General features: G+C 41.1%; 1 protein-coding gene across 5 annotated transcripts in view; it reads right to left on the reverse strand.

The window, feature by feature from the left end:
- Positions 1–15,024, reverse strand: part of LOC129775270 (semaphorin-1A) — a 481,842-nt gene that overhangs the window by 332,374 nt on the left and 134,444 nt on the right. The gene's annotated exons all lie outside the window — the stretch shown is intronic.

Raw genomic sequence — 15,024 nt, forward strand, 5'->3', positions numbered from 1 at the left:
CCCTGAAGAATAGGCGTTCATATACCCTGTTTTTCGGAGAATATTGTAGCTCAACTTATTTTTTTCAAGATAGCAAACGGTTTTAACTACAAAAATTCAAAATACTGTTCTGAATCATATTTCGGACGCTTAAGACATATGATGCAGAAAACAGGTCTAAGCTTTATGCACTGGTATTATTTGGTTGATATTTTTAATAAATTAGTTCAATATGCTTCTAAGCTTTCTACTTTGGTATCTATTTGATTGAAAACATAAAAAAATCATCGAATAAAATGCTTTTCAAATGAAGCGAATAAAAATCAAACTTCGGACACTAAATGAAATTTCGGACAGATTGAATTCAAATTCAAATTTTGTAATTTTTTGAACGAAAATTACATTACACTTGATTATATTTTATAGTCAACTGAGAAAAACTTACCAAGTAATCACAGTAAACTGTTAATGATGATGAGAACTGATGAAACACGGGAGAAAATCAAATATTGATGAACAGGTAAATTCTACGTGCTCACGCTAAGCAAACGCCAAACACAAACGATAGTGAGTTGTGTTAATAGATTTTTGCGATTATGTTATATTTCTAATGTAGTTCTCATATGAAATGAAAGTGAAACCAAGGGATTACTCTAAAGAAGCAATTGTGATACTTATTTTATAGTATACTAGCTGACCCGGCAAACTTCGTCCCGCCCAAAATTTGTTTTTTTTGTTATCAATACCTTCAAACATTCACGTTTTCTTACTATGAGCAAGTTATTGGGTCCAATCGCAGAACTGTTCATTGATTGGTCTTCTGTTCGACCCCGTTGAATTTATCTTTTACTATAAAATTCCTAGTATTTCTAACGAAACTCATCATTATAATATCAGATTATTTTCAGACACAATTCTCGTTCAAGATTTTTCAATCACTTGCAAATAACATGTTTCTCCGTTACATGGAATAAATGTTTTATACAGAAAATATGATAGAATAAAGACAGCCCTAAATCGGACAATTCCTTTCTCGAGTTCTGCTCTTATCAACACATCCGGCGATCCCTTTTTTTGGTATAGATAGAAGAAGATATATGAGTGCGTCAATATATAGTCAAATAAGTGTCAATATGTAATTGTAGAACATATGGGAATTTAATTTTCCGAATTTTCCCTTTTTCCTTCAGAGTTTTCCGAAAATTTTCAATTGTCATGTTTGGTTGGAATATTTTTGGTTGAAATATGTGTAATATTTTTATGGGACCACCTCTCCATTCCAGAGGAGGGAGGGGTGTCATACCATTATAAAAACATGTATTGCACTCAAAAACCCTCACATCCCAAATTGTGCTTGATTAGTTCTCGAGTTATGCAGAAGTTTGTGTTTCGTTTGTATGACAGACCCCCTTATAGAGGGGGGAGAAGTGTATTCACCATAGAAACGTTTCGTGTTCCGTAAAACCTTCACATGTCAAATTTGCCTCCATTTGCTTGATTAGTTTTCGAGTTATACAGAAATTTGTGTTTAATTTGTATGACAGCCCACCCTTAGAGAGCAGGAGGAGTTTCTAACCACCATAGAAACATTTATTGCATCCTAAAACATCCATATACCAGATTTGGTTTCGTTTGCTTGATTAATTCTCGAGTAATTCTGAAATCTGTGTTACATTTGAATGGCAGCCCCCCCTAAGAGAGGGGGGTGGAGAGGTTAATCACAATAGAAACATTTATTACGCCCTAAAACCTCAATATGCTAAATTTGGTTCCATTTACATGAGTAATTCTCGAGTAATGCACAAATTTGTGTTTCATTTGTACGGCAGCCCCCCTCCCCGCCCCCTTAGAGAGGGGGGTAGAGAGTCTAGTCACCATCGAGACATTTAATGCACCATTAAACCTCAATACGCCTAATTTGGTTTCATTTGCTTTAATAATTCTCGAGTAATGTATAAATTTGTGTTTCATTTGTATGGCAGCCCCCCCTAAGAGAGAGGGGGTGGAGAGGTTAATCACCATAGAAACATTTATTACACCCTAAAACCTCAATATGCTAAATTTGGTTCCTTGAATAATTCTCGAGTAATGCAGAAATTTAGAAATTTGCGTTTAATTTGTGTGGCAGCCCCCCCCCCCTTAAAGAGGAAGGAGGGGTCTCAAACTATCACGAAAACCTTCCCCGGCCCCTAAAACCGTTCCATACCAATTTTCATGTTGATCGGTTCAGTAATTTCCGAGTCCATAAGAATCAGACAGACAGACAGACAGACCGACAGAAATCAATTTATATATATATATATATATATATATATATATATATATATATATATATATATATATGTATATATATATATATATATATATATATATATGTATATATATATATATATATATATATATATATATATATATATATATATATATATATATATATATATATATATATATATATATATATATATATATATATATATATATATATATATATATATATATATATATATATATATTTATATATATATATGTTTCATGTTTACATGTTTCTCCGTTACATGGAATAAATGTTTGATACAGAAAATATGATAGATTAAAGACAGACCCCTCCCCTCTTCTTTCCTTAGAGAGGGGGGAAGAGTGTCCATTCATCATAGAAACGTTTCATGCCCCCTAAAATCTTCACATGCCAAATTTTGTTTGCTTGATTTATTCTCGAGTAATGCAGATATTTGTGTTTCATTTGTATGGCAACCAACCTGACACAACCCCCCCCCACCCCTAGAGAGGGGGGTGGAGTGTCTAACCACCATAGAAACATTTATTGCACCCTAAAACCTCCATATGCCTAATTTGGATGCATTTGCTTGATTAATTCTCGAGTAATGTAGAAATTTGTGTTTAATTTGTATGGCAGCCCCTTTTTAGAGAGAGGGAGGGGTCTCAAACTATCATGAAATCCTTCCCTGGCCCCAAAAACCCCTATATACCAATTTTCATGTCGATCGGTTCAGTAGTTTCCGAGTCCATAAGAATCAGACAGACAGACAGACAGACAGACAGAAAACCATTTTTTTCTATATAGAAGAGAAGATGCTACAACGGTAAGTATGTGAGACAAGTAATATCACCCTTTATAAGACCGTGGGAACTAGGTAAGGAGTCGACTCCAACTTCAGAAAGCATAATGTTCACATGATGAAGAACACATATGAGGGGCTTAGAGTGCAAGGGGTGTAAGTGACTTGATCGATTTCTTTTCCTCAATTTTTCTTTTGATCATAACTTAACTGCAAACACATTCCCAGCTATATGACAATGTGAACGATAGGTCAGAATCGTTTCTATAGCAAAATGAAATTGGAACGTTTTTGTGCGCTGAGTTATTCTCGAAAGAAGAATTGATGAAAAGAAAATGAAAATGAAAATGACTCCCAAATTTATATCGTAAAAAAATGGAGTGTTGCCAGATACTTTTAGAAGTTTTTACTCAAGCAAAATATTGAAATAATATTCCAAGTGCTGCGACAAAAATATTGTTTGTGTGTGGCAATATAGTTGCCACAGCCTTATAAAAGGTTAAAAGGGTACCCCTGTCTGGAAAAACCGCTATGTAATTCACTTTTACACGCTGAAAAAAAATCAGTCAAATCGGTCGAGTAGATCCTGATATATCAATACCACCAACTGAAAAAATGGTTTCAAGAAAAACGCGTTCAAAAATTCGTACAGCAATACTGTATTTCTTGAGGTGACCTCATACTTTTGGCTGTAACTTTCCAACGAAATAAAATATCGAAAAATTTAGAGCTTTTAGGACAACATTTATGAGGGCTTCCCAAAAATGCTGAAAAAACATTCGATTTTTTTAACCTTCCAGAGCGGGGTTTCCCCGTAAGCGATTCAGCAGCAATGAATTTGATTCGCGAGATAGAGAACATGGAAAGACACCGAAAGAATTCAAGGCACACAATTGGAAGTACCTACCTTCTCAAATTATCACTTGTGAACAGTACCGACTATAATGAATACGTTCGAGCAAAGCTGTAAGGGAAAAAACGACCGAAATGGGAGAATAGATACTACAACATAATTTTACAGCATGACAACGCTAGACCAACTCTTCATGGTTCTGTCAAGAATTATCTAGACAGAGTTAACCATGTGGTTACAGAGACCATATTCCTCAAATATTGCTCCCTCAGATTATTATTTGTTCCGGTCCATGGCGTGGATAACTTCCAAACAATCAGACCAGAGATTTATCAGGAAAGGTACAGATTTTTTCGTTACTTTTGGTACAGATTCTGTAGGGTACAGAGTACATATTTTCGTCAAAAAGTACAGATTGGTACAGATTTTTTTCCGCGTTTGAAATTTCTTACATTTGAACAGAGCAACATTAAGGTACAAGACGACTTTTACGCCGCAGTATCGCACTCTAGCAATGTAGATTCCGAAAAACTATTTAAAAGCCACATCAAACACACGAATGATTTGCAAATGTAAATTTAGTGTTTGTAGGGAATAAATGAGTATTTTTTTATGCTAATAAGATAGATTTTTCTCTATAACTAATATTTTCGATGGTACAGATATTTGGTACAGATTTTTGGAAAAAAATACAGATGAGAAAGATTTTTGACCCCTCTGGTACAGATTAAAATGTGGCAACAATGAATCAGACTTCTACCAGTGTGAGGTAGGAACAGTTGAGAATTTTAGTAAGGCTGAGCACATTATTCGTTATCGAGGCTCGCGAATCATCAGTACCAGCGGAAGCCACAATACAAGAACCCCTTGAGTTGGAAGATCTATATCCAGATCAACAACTACTACGCGATCTGGTCTATCATTTCGCCAAGACGATCACAGAATTTCACGAGACACATTTTTCGTCACGCACCAGATCCCGAAGTTGCAGCATTTCCGAAGGCTGATAAATGCCGTAACGATCATGAACGAGACTGTTCATCCACTGCACTTAATTGATGTTCAGAACATGGAGCAATTGCGACTGACAATTTATTGTACTGCTGTAGCGACAGCTCAAAGTTCGGGATTCCGTAAAAGGCCACGAGACGAACTCAAAAGGTCGATATTTCTGCACTATGTATTGTCCAGGTACAACAATTTCAGTACTTCGCAGAACACGTCAACCAAAGCGCGCTATACCCGGCTCTCTGTGTCGTTGTCAGAGGATACATCGCTCTGCACTTGACGCAAGCGGAATACCAGCTCAACTGCAATTTGCAAACAGTGGAAGAGAAGTTAAATAGGCAACAGGTTGACAAGACCGCATCTAATCTGTGGTCCCCGCGTGATGAACTCTCTTCAGTAATAGAAGCCGATATGATAGTCATCCAGGACAGGTTAATGTCAACAGGAAACTGCAGGCGGGACATCTGGTATCAAAACATTGATGACATTTACCTGATGTGCCATCGAGATACCGAGAGAAACACAACGATCTATGTGGGCTAAGGGAGGTCCCAAGAATTATTCCAATACCTCCTTTGAAATTGGAATCGTCCCGAAGGTGCTTCTGAAAAGAGCTCAAGGTGATGAACACAGGGAAGGAATTGGTCGGCGGTTTTATTGATCCCATTCTGGTGTGTGACACTCTAGAACAGCTTTGGGTTAAAATCCGGATGAAAGGTTCAGTCGTTAGTATCGGCGTAATCTATTTACCACCCAATAAGAGAGCTGATCTCAACTGTGTCGAGAAACACATTGATTCCGCTGGAGCCGTCATTTATCAGCTTGAAGCACAGGACGTTGCATTCGCGTTCGGCGACTACAACGAGTCTGGTTTAGTGTGGAACACCTCGTCGAACTCCCCACCTTCCATCGACTGCATACGATCACGTATTTCAGCTGCTTCCTCGGTCTTACTCGATGGTTTCTGTTTTCTTGGACTTACGCAGATCAATCCAGTGTTGAACAGGAATGGCCGCTTGCTCGATCTAGTGCTAGCAAATGATGCTGCATTATCAAGGTGCTCGATTGCCGAGGCCACTGATCAAGTTATCCCGCTCGACATCGATCATCCAGCACTAGAGGTTGACGTCAATCTACCGTCGTCAATTGAATACGAAGTCGTACCAGATCTGAGCTGCCTCAACTTCCAGAAAGCTGATTTCGCTACATTAAATCAAGCAATATCTCAAGTCGACTGGGAATTTCTGGAGACAATCGAGGATATTGATGCTGCCGTTGCCAGGTTTACCGATATTATTACTCGTATCATCGCTGATTGCGTACCAGCGCGGAGGGCTGCACAGAAACCAGCTTGGGGTAATAGAAGGTTGAGAGAACTTAAGAGATTGAGATCCTCTGCTCTCCGGCGTTTTTGTAGGCTGCGCTGTCCACTTGCTAAACAAGAGCTGAACCGGAGGAGCAATGAGTACCGCTTGTATAATCGTTTCCTATATAAGCAGTATACGAGGCGGATGCAGATAAATCTCCGTAGAAACCCGAAGCTGTTCTGGTATTTCGTCAACAGCAAGAGAATGGAAGAAGAATTGCCCATAAACATGTTTTTGGTAAACCGCTCGGCTAACACTGCAATCGAGAAATGCAATCTTTTCGCTGCCCACTTCAAGCGAGCATACAATGGCAGTACGTCCTCCGAAATGCAAGTTGCTACTGCCGTTAGAGACACTCGACTCAACGCATTGAATTTCGACATCTTTCGAGTTACCAGTGAGGTTGTGGAGGCAGCGATCCGTAAATTGATGTATCCTACGACCCCCGGGCCGGACGGTATTCCTTCTTGTGTGCTGAAAAATGCGCCTCGTGCCTTGCGTACCCTTTATTGGTCCTCTTCGACACCTGTCTACACAAGAGCACGTTTCCCTCGTTATGGCAGTCAATAATGTTCCCAGTGCACAAGAAAGAAGATAAACGGAACATAGAAAACTACCGAGGAATCACATCACTTTGCGCCTGTTCGAAAGTTTTCGAAATCATCGTCAATGATGCTGTGTTTTCCTGTTGCAAGAACTATCTATCACAAGATCTGCATGGATTCTTCCCAAAAAGGTCAGTCGCTACCGATTTGGTCGACTTTGTTTCTTTCTGTCTGCGCAGCATGGAGCAAGGCACTCAGGTGGACGCAGTGTACACAGACCTTAAGGCTGCTTCCGACCGTGTCGATCGCAAAATCCTGTCTCCGATCTCTCTACTGTTCGCTAGTTCGATCCATACTGGAGTTTAGCGCAGTTTTATGGTGCCCATTTCAAGCAAATTGATCAGCGGAAATTCGTACGACATGCTCTCTGGAACCTTCCGTGGCGGGATGGCGGGAGCCACTAAACTTGCCACCATACGAGGCGCGTTGTCAACTTTTGGGACTGGAGACGCTGGAAAGAAGGCGTTTCAACGCTCAAGCTATGTTTGTCGCTAAACTTTTGACCGGAGGAATCGACTGCCCTGCACTGTTGACACAAATCAATGTACTCTTCGTGTCAGAAACTTCCTGTATCGCTTCCTGTGACGCAGTGTGAACTATGCGTTGCATAATCCTGTCCGTTTCATGTCAGTCCGTTTCAATGAAGTTTTCGACTTATTTGACTACAATATCTCCTCGGACACCTTTTATGGACGACTCATTCATAGATGACTTATTTTGTTTTTTGTATCGTTTTTATTCCGTATGACCAAAGTATTATATGTAGTTGTGACGTTTAGTATTAAATAATCATTTAGACCAAATGTGAGTCATATTATTCAAAGAAATAAATAAATAAATAAAAAGTCGGCCATCCTTATCACTTGCACGATTGTCCCACAAGGCAAGGCAAGGCCTTGGAAGGAGTGTCGGAATCGAAAATAGACAGAGAGAGAAAGAGAGAGAGGAGAGAGAGAGAAAGAAGAGAGAGAGGAGAGAGAGAGGAGAGAGAGAGAAGAGAGAGAAGAGAGAGAAAGAGAGAGAGAGGAGAGAGAGGAGAGAGAGAAAGAGAGAGAGAGAGAGGAGAGAGAGAGAGAGAGGAGAGAGAGAAAGAGAGAAAGAAAAAAAGAGAGGGAGAGAAAGAGGGAGAGAAAGAGGGAGAGAGAGTAAGAAAGAGAAATAGAGAGAGAGAGAGAAAGAGAAATAGAGAGAGAGAGAAAGAGAAATAGAGAGAGAGAGAGAAAGAGAGAGTAAGAGAGAGAGAAAGAAAGAGAGAGGATAACTAGGACATGCCCGCGCAGGTGGAAGACAAAAACCTTTGACAAGGACCTTTTCATCGAAGCACTACGCGTGGAGAGCGGCGTCTCGAACATGAACGCGGATGAACTGACGGAAACGCTAACCAAAGCATGCGATATAACAATGCCAAGAAGAAGGAAACCCAGGTATAAGCGACCTCCAGCCTACTGGTGGAGTGAGACACTTGGCGTGCTTCGGGCCAACTGCCTTAGCGCTAGAAGACGCTTCCAACGGTCAAGCATAGACACCAGAGAAGAGCGGAGAGTGGAATTCAGAGAGGCTAGATCCACTCTTAAACGGGCGATAAAGCGGAGCAAATCTAATTGCTTCAGGGAGTTATGTCGGGACGTGGACGTAAATCCATGGGGCAATGCATACCGAGTGGTGATGGCGAAGCTCAGGGGCCCAACGACACCCTCCGAAATGTGTCCCGAAAAATTAAAAGTTATCGTGGAAGGGTTATTTCCGCAGCACGACTCAACGACCTGGCCACCCACGCCATATGGAGAGGATGAGGATAACATCGAACGCAGGGAGGTATCGAACGATGAGCTAGTTGCAGCTATGAAACGCCTCAAAACGAAGAAAGCGCCTGGTCCAGATGGAATCCCCAATGTAACTTTAAAAGCGGCAGTCCTAGCATTCCCTGATATGTTCAGGACAGCAATGCAGAAGTGTCTAGACGAATGCTACATTCCGGATCGATGGAAGGTACAAAAGCTAGTACTACTGCCCAAACCAGGAAAGACGCCGGGTGATCCAGCATCGTATAGACCCATATGCCTATTGGACACTCTGGGGAAACTTTTGGAGAGAATCATCCTCAATAGGCTGACGGAATGCACGGAGGGAGTTCGTGGACTGTCCGATAGTCAATTCGGATTTCGGCAGATGGACGCACAGGCTCATACCGACACTAATGGGCTGGGTGAACAGGAAACACGGAGATGTAAATTTCCACCTAACGCAGTTTTTGTCTGGTCATGGCTGCTTCAGGCAGTATCTGCATCGGTTCGGACACACTTTGTCCGGAGTGTGGAGATGTGGAGGAAACACCGGAACACATCGTATTCGAATGTCCCAGATTCACCACAGTGCGCGAGGGGCTGCCTACCCTTCATGCTGGGAACATCGTGGAGGAAATGTGTCGTGACGAGGGCACCTGGAACGCAGTAAACAGTGCAATCGTACATATCATGTCCGAACTACAGCGTAAGTGGAGGACCGACCAGCATGCGGATAACGCCTGACCATAAAAGATGAACAACTGAGACGGCTGTAGTACCGGTACCAGTAGTAGAAGCCGACATGATAGCCATACGTCTGGCATCAAGACGTTGATGACATTTGCCGGATGTGCCATCAACCAGGTGAAAACATAGAGCACATTATGGGAGGCTGTCCCGTTTTGGCCAACGCAGCCTACACCGAGCGCCACAACAACGTGGCCCGTATTGTTCATCGACAACTGGCGCTCCAATGTGCTCTACTGGAAGACAACGTACCAAACTACCGGTACCTGCCTGCACCTGTCCTGGAAAATGACCGTTTCAAGCTGTACTGGGATCACACTGTTCTGACCGACCTCTCGATCCACCACAACCGGCCAGATATAATGGTTTACGACAAGAGCGACCGCAAAGTCACCATCATCGATGTCGCTATTCCACTGAACCAGAATCTGGAGGAGACCCACGGTCGCAAAATCTGCAAGTACCGACCATTGGCCGTGGAGCTCAAGGAACTGTGGGGGCTAAGGGAGGTCCCAAGAATTGTTCCAGTCGTTCTCTCTGGAACTGGAATTGTCCCGAAGACACTTCTGGAAGCGCTAAAGGTGTTGAATATGGAGAAGGAATTGGCCGGCATCCAAAAGTCGGTCATCCTTAGCACCTGCGCGATTGTCCGACATTTTCTCGGTCAGGACTGAAACAGCACGAGCATGCAAATACGTGCATTCCGCAGAGCCTAGTCCCCCTTTGGCATTCAGAAGCCCGGGGGCAGGTGAAAATTCTGGCTAGGTTCGCCTAGTTAAGAAGTGAGATAAGTCTGCCAAAAGGAGAAATAAAGAGATAAGTCTGCCAAAAAAAAGAGAGAGAGAGAGAGGAGAAAGAAAGAGAGAGAGAGAGGAGAAAGAAAGAGAGAAAGAGAGAGAAAAAAAGAGAGAGAGGAAAGAGAGAGAGAGGAAAGAGAGAGAGAGAAAGAGAGAAAGAGAGAGAGGAGAGGAGAAAGAAAGAGAGGAGAGGAGAAAGAAAGAGAGAGAAAGAAAGAGAGAGAAAGAGAGAGAGAGAGAGAGGAGAAAGAAAGAGAGAGAGAAAGAGAGAGATAGAGAGAGAGGAGAAAGAAAGAGAGAGAGAGAGAGGAGAGAGAGAGAGGAGAAAGAAAGAGAGAGAAAGAGAGAGAGAGAGGAGAAAGAAAGAGAGAAAGAGAGAGAGAGAGGAGAAAGAAGAGAGAAAGAGAGAGAGAGAGGAGAAAGAAAGAGAGAAAGAGAGAGAGAGAGAGAAAGAAAGAGAGAAAGAGAGAGAGAGAGGAGAAAGAAAGAGAGAAAGAGAGAGATAAAGAGAGAGAGAGAAAGAGAGAAAGAGTGAGAGAGAGAGAGAAAGAGAGAGAAAGAAAAAAAAGAGAGAGGAGAGAGAGGAGAGAGAGGAGAGAGAGAGAAAGAGAATGAGAAAGAGAAAGAGAGAGAAAGAGAAAGAGAGAGAAAGAGAGAGAGGGAGAGAAAGATGAGAGAAAGAGAGAGAAAGAGAGAGAGAGAGGAGAAAGAAAGAGAGAGAAAGAGAGAGAGAAAGAAGAGAAGAGAGAGAGAGAAAAGAGAGAGAGAGAGTGGAGAAAGAAAGAGAGAAAGAGAGAAAGAGAGAGAGAGTGAGAGAGGGAGAGAGAGAGAGATAGAGAGGAGTGAGAGAGAGAGAGGAGAGAGGAGAGAGAGGAAGAGAGAGAGAGAGGAGAGGAGAGAGAGGAGAGAGAGAGAGAGGAGGAGAGAGAGAGAGGAGAGAGAGAGAGAGAGAGGAGAGAGAGAGAAGAGAGAGAGAGAGAGAGAGAGAGAGGAGAGAGAGAGAGAGAGAGAGAGAGGGAGAGAGAGAGAGAAGAGAGAGAGAGAGAGAGGAGAGACGAGAGAGAGAGAGGAAGAGAGAGAGAGAGGAGAGAGAGAGAGAGAGAAGAGAGAGAGAGAGAGAGAGAGAGAGAGAGAGAGAGAGAGAGAGACAGAGAGAGATAGAGAGGAGAGGAGAGAGGAGAGAGAGATAGAGAGGAGAGGAGAGAGAGATAGAGAGAAGAGGAAGAGAGAGATAGAGAGAAGAGGAGAGAGAGATAGAGAGGAGAGGAGAGAGAGATAGAGAGGACGAGAAAGAAAGATCTTAATCCCGCTTAATGTTAGTGATGGGTTTTCACCCAAAACCACATGATTTCCATTTTAATTCACTCAAATACAAGAAATAACGAAATAACATATCTTTGATAATCACATATTATATAGAGTGAAATTTGTTGTTTCAAAATTCCGTCAACAAACATTTTTTATGTTTGCCTCAGAAAGAATGGCAAGCAATTGAAGAGAGCGTATTTTTTGGGAAGAAATATCAACAACTTTGAGTGAAGTTGAGATATTGACAAGTTCTACATCGCAAAATGTTTGTATCAGTATGTTCTAAAAGTCTTTCGAAGACAGTTTGTATGTAGAATTTGAAACATAAAAGTTAGAGCAAAAAAAAAATTTTTAACGGTGACCCCAACGCAACTTACGAAAAAGGCGCTACATCGGTTATAAAAAAAGAAAAAACTTTGTTCTACAAAGATGTCTCAAATAACTGGGACTACAACATTGTCGAACTATATTTACCTGTATCTAGAGATAAGAAATATAGATTTATTATTTCATCGAAAATGTTGGTCACCCTATTTTGGCAACATGAAAATTAGCGCTCTATCATATGTAACAACTATGTCGAAGGCAATTTTTGTCTAGAGAATAACTGTCGAGCTCTAAATGCTGAGTTCCACTTAAATGGAACATCGGGCTGTTGTGCTATTAATCGCACAATAATGATCATATTAACTGTCTCCGCTATCCGGTCTAAGAACAGAAAGAATATTCTTGCGCCTTAATGGCTACTGTGTAACATGTACCATATGTAATGGAACAGAAGGAATACCCTCACACCTAAATGGCTACTGTGTGTGTAATTTACAATTTATATAAACGATAAAACATGTAACATGTACACAATTAAATCCGGCTCCGTTACAGCTAAAATACTAATAAACCTGAATAAATAAACAAATAAGATAGTAATACATTCAACTTAAAAGATCCCAAAAAAACAAATATTTTGTATATTTTGTAGGCTATTTCTCAATTTACTCTACATTTTAATCTCATACAAAAATATCGATATAATTTCAAAGTATTGTTTTATAGCGTTTACCGCATTCTGCATATTAGGTTCAAATGTAGGTTCAAAACCAATTCAGCAAACAAATACGAACAACTCGTTTAGATGTTTGTGGGGGTTTTCCGTTTCTATCGCACATGGGTATACATGAAAAAAAAACAATATTATAAACTGTTTTTTTTTGCAGATTGTTTATTTTTCTGATGGATCCTTCCATGTCGGAGAATCATCTTCGAATTTGAATGAATAGTTTATTCGGAACTTTCTGTATTTATTCTTAGCCACGAAAATGTGATCAAACATCGGATTCAGTTTCTCTAATATGAAGAAAATACAAACGAATGGAACATACGACTCAATATTGTGCGTTTCCATTTTCACACTAATAACACCAGTTCGACTGCTTCATCGCTTCCTGGGGAATAGAGCTTTATATAATTTCTGTCAAATAATCGCCAAACTCATCCTTGCGAAGCGACTTTCATTTGTATAATACATGAATCAAGATTCTAGGCATGTGTACACATTCATTCCATTTTAATGGATCCTATCGCCAAGGGCATTCCAACCGTGTTCCGCTAGACACTGTAACCAACTTCGTGTCATTGTTAGATCCTCAAGATTTATGGTTCAAATTTTCTCTCCCGTTCCCGTTTTCATACAGCGCCCGAAGCGGCGAAGCCGAACGCAAAAGTGATTAAAAACTTTTCGCCAGCATTTTCCCGAGCCTGAGAGAGAGGCAGTTTTCGTGTCTTTTGTAGCACTAATTGCTTAGTGTGTAGGTCCGTTGTTGTGCGCAAAGTTCAATCACATCCGCCCGTGTGCGTTGTCATTAGAGATTGCCATCGCTACTAGCTCTACTTGTGTTCTGCTCCCGCCATTGGAAACAAGGAAATCAATGAAGCTTTTTGTCATTTCGATCCATCCATTCCATTCACAGTAACGGGATGTACACCTTCCTTGTGTTTTATGCCGAACATCAAAGTAATTACCTGTCAGAAGTAGCCGTTGCTGTCTGTGTTGGTCCTTTCGGGACTTTTTGTTCCGTCGTGATATGAGCCCTCAAATCTGTCCCAAGCAGATGCCGAGAGCTGTCAATATCGTGAGATGCTGGACCGATGCGATGTGGTAAAAGTGAATAAAAAACACCCGAATATTGGATTCCGGAAATGGATACCTTAATGCGACAGAGAGTAAGACGTGCAGTTCTGTCCAATTATATTTGGGAAACATATTGAAACCGATATGTGAGCTAATCAATTGTTTTTATGACAGAAAACCACTCTGTGTGACCAAGGCTCAAAACATCCTTGGTACCAACGACCACTTTCAGAGTATGGATGCTGAGCTAATCATGCCGACTTTTCTTCCTGCCCCCTCAGTGACTTCATGCTTCATGCTTTTTCCTTATGCAACAGCATTAGTCAAATCGAACTTCGCTCTAATCTCGTCGCAAATATGACTTTTTTTACACGGGAGCGAATTTTCGCAATGCTCGGAAACGAGTAGGGCGCAAAAAAAAAGGAACCGCACCGGCGCAATGCCAGTGTTTACGTGTGCTGGCACTCAAAGGATCATTTAGGAAGCACACAGGAGCAAGGAAGGAGGACGAAAAAAAACAAGTCAACCACTGAAGCAAAAAATAAATAAATAACATCATACATACTGCAATCCACGGGGAGAAGCTGAAAAGGAAGAAATAAACGCCAAATAATGCAGGAAACTAGATATTCCTCCCCAGTGTCACGTTTCTTCAATCTCGAGAGATGTTGCCACAGGTTTTACCCGCTCTCAATGCCCCCTCCTCCACCCACTATCCGGCGAATGCGGTTTATGCAGAATTTATATACAAATCGACAGCAGCACAAGGGAAATGGGGCGGAAGCAGGATCGATAGCATTCTGCGAGCACTCTACACCCTTTCAAAAAAGGTTGTCGTCGTACGTTTCTTTATTTCGATTGCAGATCTCAATTGGTTTCGTTAGGCAGATGACTTCGGATGACACATGTGCGGAGATCAGAATCGTCTTACCTGGAAGCAAAAGGGAAAAGAAAAAAACAATTAGTATATTAAAATTTCGAGTCACCGATGTGCGTGCATCGCGAAGAATTTCAAATCAATGTTTTAGGCTTGTGATGATCGATTAGAACATCCGGGAAGAGAAAAAAAACTTTTCTAGCCTCCGTGAACGAATGATTTATGAATTCTTGATGAGTAGATTCATTGCAGTCGGTCCATCGTTATATTTGGTTATACATTCAAGGGTGGAAAACAGAAAAATATATGCTAATGCGAGGAATCGAACAATAGTGAGAATGAGTATTAATGAAGACTGTTACGGAATATTAAAAAAATAGCAATTACGAGCGTAACAGATTCACGACTCTGATATGTATCTACGTTACGACCAGATGTACCCCACACGACCACTTAGAGCAACAACGAATCATAACAACCGATGCAACCAGGAT

The sequence above is a fragment of the Toxorhynchites rutilus genome, chromosome 3 (assembly GCF_029784135.1).
Source record: "Toxorhynchites rutilus septentrionalis strain SRP chromosome 3, ASM2978413v1, whole genome shotgun sequence".
In the NCBI taxonomy this organism is placed as follows: Eukaryota; Metazoa; Arthropoda; class Insecta; order Diptera; family Culicidae; genus Toxorhynchites; species Toxorhynchites rutilus.